Here is a 7,968-nt window from a genome sequence, read left to right as displayed (position 1 = left end):
TTAATGTAGAAGGGTTTATTATAATTCGAATGACATTTGTTAAATTTTTGAAGATTATCGCTTTCAAAAAAGTTGGCGGCGGCTATGTCTCAGATGGTCCACCCGTTGAGTTCAATTTTCGATGACTCGTTCGAGCATTTCGACTAGTAACTGGTCTGAAGCGAAGCAAGACTGTCCGCTTGGACTTTAGATTTTACATATCCCCACGAGCTCACTAAAGTGTTCCCACAATAAATCCATTGATTGATGCGATGTGTGGGAATTAACGGCGCCTTGTTGAAACCAAATGTTGCCGAGATTACGAGCTTCAATCTTCAATTCGGGCATCAAATAGTCGGTTCGGTGCAATATAATCCAATAATGACTGCCAGGTCTCAGATGGCAGGTGATGTTGCTAATAGTACGCTCAGGCCGGTAATGTTGACCCGCATTAGAGTGAAGCACATTCTTTACTTTTGTAATAAAGTTGAACTTTTTAAAAGTTGTCACAAAATACTGAACAAAAATAATATGACAGCATGACATGATTCACGCTTTAAAGGCTAGTATATCTATCTAGATCACCCGTTATAATATTATAAGGTTGTTTTAAAATGTAAACTTTTTGATCAGAACTCGAACTAATAGAGCCCATACACGAGCACACAAGTGCGTTCGATCGGTATGTGCGCGCGCGGTTTATCGTACATGGGCTTGTTCGCGTACCGATTCATGTTCGCGAAAATGTTTGATTTTTTACGATCGGTGCGCGAACAGGTGTATCGTGTATGGCGTTGTCTGCGAACAAAATCTCATTTCTCTCGTGTCGCCGAACAGTGAAGATCGCGGACAATGGCAAGTGTTAAGGGGAGAGCCTGCTTTCGAGGTTTCAAAAAATCGATTTTTTTGGGAGGGAAAGAAATAATTGATTCAAGCGAAATTTCTAGGCTTTATAGTTATATATTTGAACATCTTTCACAATTTTTTTGGATACGAAATCTTTGATATTCTGCCTTTGGGAAGCAATTGCCCGATGCATCTCGCATGTACATTTTTCGGACGGCGGGCAGGATGCAGGTCGCAATTTCTATCGGAAACAAAAAATTCAAAGAGATTCATATTTGTTAATAAAATAATAGTTAAACTAAGAAAATTCCAAAAAAAAAGTTTAAAATTTAAATTTTTTTTAAAAATTGAATAAATAGTGGCTTTTGACCAAAAAAATTTTACTTTATGCTGTTTAAAAATACGTTAAAAATTGACTTTTCTTAATATTTTTTTTAGTTTAAATAGAAAATAATTTTATGCTAATGATAATAAACTTTGCCCTAATTCTATCCTGACGAAAAGTGATAAATATAAAAATAAAATTAAGAAAAATATAAGTTGGAATAACTTATTAACGAAATACAAAGAAATAGATAAAAATGCTACATTAGAAATAAATTCTAAGAAATGTTCCGCTTGCCTGTCGCACATGTTAACTCTGTGAAGAACGAACGCAAAATGGTTTTGTGTGTCGTGTATGGGCAAACGAATTCATACCGATCGAACGCACTTGTGTGCTCATGTATGGGCACTTTAAGCGACGAAATAAACATTGAATCAAAAACGACACAACAGTAGTTACACCCTGAACTGGGTATATTAAGCATACTGCGAAGTTTGTAACAGTCAATTTGTAACAGTTTTGGTACCAAACTTATTTTCCACAATGATTTTAGTCGTTGAAAGGTGTCCAATTATATCCTTTGTAGTTTCTTCCCCAGAGTCGCTAACCGACGCAAGGAGCATGGCGGTCTCATCCACAATATGTGCTTAGATTATCATGGCGCACGTAAACCAAAACACAAGAGCAGGAATTTTTCGAATTTTGTAAACACACAAAATTTATTTTTCATAATTTCATTTTTTTTTTCCATATATTTGCAAAGGTAAAATATCTATGTGTATGTTGAAGCCGAAACCGTTGGCTTCGCTAAGGACATACAAGGTGCGTTCCAAAGTAAACTTTATGAATCTAGCGCCCCCTGGTAGCGCCATCTATATGTCGACTGGTGCATTAGAATCTGCTATCTTTATGGATTGTCCAGTGAATTTCTTGACATTTCATGGATTGGAAGTGAAGTTATTGCATTTTAAGTGCCAGTATGTGTGTGCTATCGGTGCGAAAATGAGCTTCGAACAAAGGGCCAACATTAAATTTTTTTTTTTTTAAATTGGTAAAACTTTTACCGAAACGTTTCAATTCATGAAACAAGTTTATGGCGATGATTGCCTATCCCGTAGCAGAGTGCACGAGTGGTTTCAACGTTTTCAAATTCATCAAAAATCTGCCGAAATCATCATTGAAATTCACGGAAATGGAATTAAACATCTCCAAAACATCGACTTATCGCATTTTGACCGAACATTTGGGCTTACGAAAGGTGTGTGCACGGTTTGTTCCACACAAATTGACTGACGACCAAAAATTGCTCAGAATCCGACATTCGAAGGACATCATTAAAGAGGTCAAAAAGGATAAAAACGCCAAGTGCTGAATGGAAGGCACCGGACGAGCCGAAACCCAAAAAATTGCGCATGGAGAAATCAAAAGTGAAGACGATGCTGATTTGTTTTTATGATTCCAAGGGTATTGTTCACAAGGAATTTGTCCCACCCTTTCAAAACATTAATGCGGTATTCTACCATGGAGTTTTGATGGAGTCTGTTTACTTCGGAACGCACCTTGTATATTAAAAATTGAGCACAGCTCTTTGCCAATAAACTGCGCTATCTAATTTCTTTTTTCAAGTTCTTCCTTGGAAACCATATGAAGAATATCAAGGATTGTTACAGAATAAATGAAATATAAAAAAAAATTTAAATGCAATGTAAATTATTTGTAGTTTTAATTTTTTACTTGGTAAGTAAGTCATAGCTCCTGAGATGCTTCACACATTTGTAGATGCTTCGGACACAGATATCCCCTTTAAAATACTGATGAAGTTCTTGAAAAGTAAGGTAGGTGTATACAATGAACTTAACGCTAAACTTTCCTGAATGGAGCCGGTAAATAGGAAAATCGATTATTTTGCTCTGAATGGATATACCATGTTGTTCAATAAGTCTTGTCGTTCGATAAGAGAGGGCGTTGCTACTAGCCCAAAACTCTTTTGGAACTCTCATCATATGAACGTATGTGAAGTTCCATTTTAATCTGTCAATTCATTCTTTGTTTACAAGCCATTTAGTGTCGCTGTGTCACAATATTTTTTTAGAATGGAACAAAATTGAACATTGTGCAGTGATAAGGTTCTTATTTTGGAAGGTCTAGCACCAAAAGAAATTCACGAAGGAATGTTAAAAGCGTACTCGTATAATGATTCTTCACCTACAATTAGAAAAGTAGAAAGATATGTTACTGAATTTAAACGTGGTCGTACAAGCCTTGAAGGCGATCCACGTGAAGGACGTTCAAAAAACGCATCAACACCAGAAATCATAGCCAAAATACAGGATATGGTTTTGGAAGATCGTCGATTAACTCAGAGAGATTTAGTGAAGGCTCTACACATCTCATTAGGCAGTGTGAGCCATATTTTAAGTGAAATTTTGAGTTTTAGAAAGCTTTGTGAACAAAAACACTTTTGAAAGCGACTTTCTCAGCAACATTTAGAGAGTTTTAAAAAGGATAAAGTGGATTTTGTGCATCGATTCGTCACTATGGATGACACTTGGGTCTATCATCATGATCGTGAATCAAAACAAGAGGCTAAAGAATGGTGTGAACCTGGTTGTATAGCTTCGAAACGAGCTCTTGACCGGAAATCGGCCAAGAAGGTTTTTGCATCAGTATTTTGGGATGCGAGAGCAATTTTGGTTGCGGATTACTTGCTAACTGGTAAAACTATTAATTCTGAATATTATTGCAACCTTTTGGACCAGTTGAAGGAAAATGTTCGTGAAAATAGCCCAGTTTTCAGAAAGAAAAGTCCTTTTTCATGCACCGTGTCACAAGAACATATTGACAATGGCTTAAGTCCATGAATTAAAGTTCGAATTATTGGAGCATCCACCGTATTCACCAGACTTGGCCCCCAGCGACTTCCATTTGTTTCCAGAACTCAAAAAATATATGCATGGCAAGCGTATTTCATCAAATGAAAAGATCATAACGCCTTTTGAAGCATATTTTGGAATTATACTGAATAAAAAAATTGTATTATGAATCATAAAATTGTATTTTTCTTATTAAAGGACAAAGTTTATTGAACAACCCCAAACTGCACTAAATTAAAAGTCAAACATTAGCAGACATCGTCCTGAAACTGTAGTATTTATTAGCAGTCAACAACCTCGGGAGAATTCAGCGGATATTTTTGCCAACCAATATTCCCTTCCCTTTCAGAGAAGAGTGTTAAGGGGTGAAATATACAATAGTGTGTGATGTGGTGCCTTTAGTGCAAAATTAAATACCAGAATCGCTTAACGTTTACCACATCACTGCAACGGCTTTCAAACGAGAATTAAGGTAACTAAAAAACATTCTTGGTCTGACAAAGAGTGTACTGTACGTGCAAACTGGGGTAGGTAATTTTTTTTTTAATTTAGTAGTTTTTAGATTTCTTCTTTTGAATTGTCTATATATACAGGGCGGTTTCTATAGTAAACATCGAACCCTTGTGGCGCCATCTATATGTCTACTGGGGCGTTAGAATCTGCTATCTTCATCGATTGTCCAGTGAGAATTTCATGACATTTCATCGATTAGAAGTGAAATTATTGCGTCTTAAGCAGTATGTTTACGTTATGGGTGCGAAAATTAACTTCGAACAAAGATCCAACATTAAATTTTGTTTTAAAATTGGTAAAACTTTTACCGAAACGTTTCAATTGATGAAACAAGTTTATGGCTATGATTGCCTATCCCGTAGCAGAGTGCACGAGTGGTTTCAACGTTTTCAAAGTGGTCGTGAGGACATAAATGATCATCAACATGTGAGCCAATCAAATCTGTGAGTGAATTCATCAAAACTCAGCCGAAATCATCATTGAAATTCATAGAAATGGAATTGGACAACTCCAAAACATCGATTACGAAAGGTGTGTGCACGTTTCCTGCGCACAAATTGACTGACGACTAAAAATTGCTCAGAATCTAACTTTCGAAGGACATCATTAAAGAGGTCAAAACGGACAAAAACTTCCTTTACAATATTGTGATAAAACGTGACGAAATCCAAAAAATCTCGCATGGAGAAGTCAAAAGTGAAGACAATGCTGATTTGTTTTTATGATTCCAAGGGTGTTGTCCACACAGATTTGTTCCACTCGGCCAAAACCTTAATACGGTATTCTACCTTGGAGTTTTGAAGCGTTTGGTACGCCGTATTCGACGTGTTCGGCCGAAATATCGCGAAGATGAAAGCTGGCGTTTCTTGTATATACACTGGCATATGGCACCGTACAACTTTTTCTTTCCAGAAAAATGCATCTACCCATGAAAGGAGTGCGTTATGCAGACGTATAGGCGATTCAAAAGGCTTGCACCGGCATACTGGCGGCCATACCGGCCAAAGAGCTAAAACACTCGTTCGACATGCTTTTGGGCCGTGCAAAAAGCTGTATTCAAGCAGAAGGAGACTATTTTGAATAAAATAAGTTGATTTTGCCGAAAAAACCATTTGTTCTGTTTTTTTTTTAAAGTCCTGTTTACTTTGGAACACATCTTGTACTTATGTATTTATATGTATACTTATTGTATTGCAGGATTCGTTAGTAGGAATTACTCTGAAAATAAATTAAGTTTAAGATGTAAGACATAAAGACATGGAAGCATACCAGTAATTTAATGTTCAAAGACTTAGTTTTTAGATTCCCCAGTTATAGTGTAAAAATTTATGAGATTCTTCTACGAAATATTTTTAAAATGTCAAATGTGAAGCCTACTAACTTACACTGAACTAGCAATTCAGAGAACAATTGAATTACCATCTGTACAACAACAAACTATTTTAACCCATTATAACAGCTTTGCATTTCTGCAACATTTTTTATAGGGCTTCGAAGTTCCCGTCTGCGTTTTAAAAACTTCGTGACATATTCAATATACTCTGTATAAACAAACTTAATTGACCCTTAATAAACAGATGTCTATTCACGGGTTGCAAATCATGCGATTTTTTATTTGCAAATGAAATTAGAAGGTGACTAAGAAAGCAGACAACCAGATAAAGAATCTCTTCTTCTTTAGTAGCTTAGAAACCGCTTAAGCGATCATACCGAGTTAACAACAGCGCGCCAGTCGTGTCTTCTTTTCGCTACGTGGCGCCAATTGGATATTCCAAGCGTAGCCAGGTCCTTCTCCACCTGGTCCTTCCAACGGAGTGGAGGTCTTCCTCTTCCTCCGATTCCTCCAGCGGGTACTGCGCCCAATACTTTCAGAGCTGGAGTGGATTTCGTCCATTCGGACAACATGACCTCAATGTCGTCGTATATCTCGTACAGCTCATCGTTCCATCGAATTCGATATTCGCCGTGGCCAATGTGCAAAGGACCATAAATCTTTTGCAGAACCTTTCTCTCGAAAACTCGTAACGTCGACTCATCGGCTGCTATCATCGTCCAAGCCTCTGCGCCATATAGCAGGACGGGAATTATGAGCGACTTATAGAGTTTGGCTTTTGTTCGTCGAGAGAGGACTTTACTTTTCAATTGCCTACTCAGTCCGAAGTAGCACCTGTTGGCAAGAGCAATTCTGCGTTGGATTTCCAGGCTGACATTGTTGGTTCCTAAGTAGACGAAGTTATCTACAACTTCGCAGTTATAACTGTCAACAGTGACGTGACAGCCAAATCGCGAGTGCGACGAGTGCAGCAGCAGATTGAAGAACGATAGAGAGTCGCCTTGTCTGAAACATTTTTATCTGACGGAGCTTTTGGTCTTGCTCAACGTCGGTTTACACAGCCGTATTAGTTTCGCGGGAATATCAAATTCTTTTTTGCTTGAAAAAACTTAATAGCATCACACAGCTACTACCAGGGTGCAGTCATTTGTGTTCACATACATAATGTTTTTAATGAACAAGGTATTTTTTTTGTGCACCCCATGTGGAACCGACAAAGTATTTAAAATATCACAACAAAAAATCGTTTTTGTGTCACCGAACATTCATACCGTCCGTGCAAGCTGTAACTTGAGTAAAAATTGAGATATCGTGATGAAACTTGGTACACGTATTCCTTGGCTTCATAAGAAGGTTAAGTTCGAAGATGGGCAAAATCGGCCCACTGCCACGCCCACAGAATGGCGGAAACCGAAAACTTATAAAGTGTCATAACTAGGCCATAAATAAAGATATTAAAGTGAAATTTGGCACAAAGGATCGCATTAGGGAGGGACATATTTGGAAGTAATTTTTTTGGAAAAGTTACGATTTTTATAAAGTTTTTTATATTAGATAATATAAAACCAAACTCTACAGAGTTTTTATCAGGCATTTCCATGTACAGTCAAAAATGGAAGAAATCGGATAATAACCACGCCCACCTCCCATACAAAGGTTATGTTCAAAATCACTAAAAGTGCGTTAACCGACTAAGCAAAAAACGTCAGAAGGCTTTTTTTAAAAATTGAAAATGGGCGTGGCGCCGCCCACTTATGGACCAAGAACCATATCTCAGGAGCTACTAGACCAATTTCAATATAATATTTTCTTAACACCCTGATGACATGTACGAAATATGGGTGAAATCGGTAACCACGCCTTCTTCCAATATAAAGCTATTTTGAATTCCATCTGATGCCTTCTCTGTATAATACGAGTATAAACATTAGGAACCAATGATGATAGCGGAATATAAACTTTACAAAAATACGGTATTTGAAAAATATGTAAATGACGGATAATGAAATCTCGAGGATCACTTTACCATTACAATTAAAAACTGTTCATGAGCCTTTGAGGAGCCTTTCCTTAAATTTTTTTTTTTGAATCACTCTAAT

Source organism: Bactrocera neohumeralis, chromosome 3 (assembly GCF_024586455.1).
Source record: "Bactrocera neohumeralis isolate Rockhampton chromosome 3, APGP_CSIRO_Bneo_wtdbg2-racon-allhic-juicebox.fasta_v2, whole genome shotgun sequence".
Lineage (NCBI taxonomy): Eukaryota > Metazoa > Arthropoda > Insecta > Diptera > Tephritidae > Bactrocera > Bactrocera neohumeralis.
The sequence above is the reverse complement of the archived record's forward strand: the minus strand, read 5'-3'. Positions refer to the sequence as shown.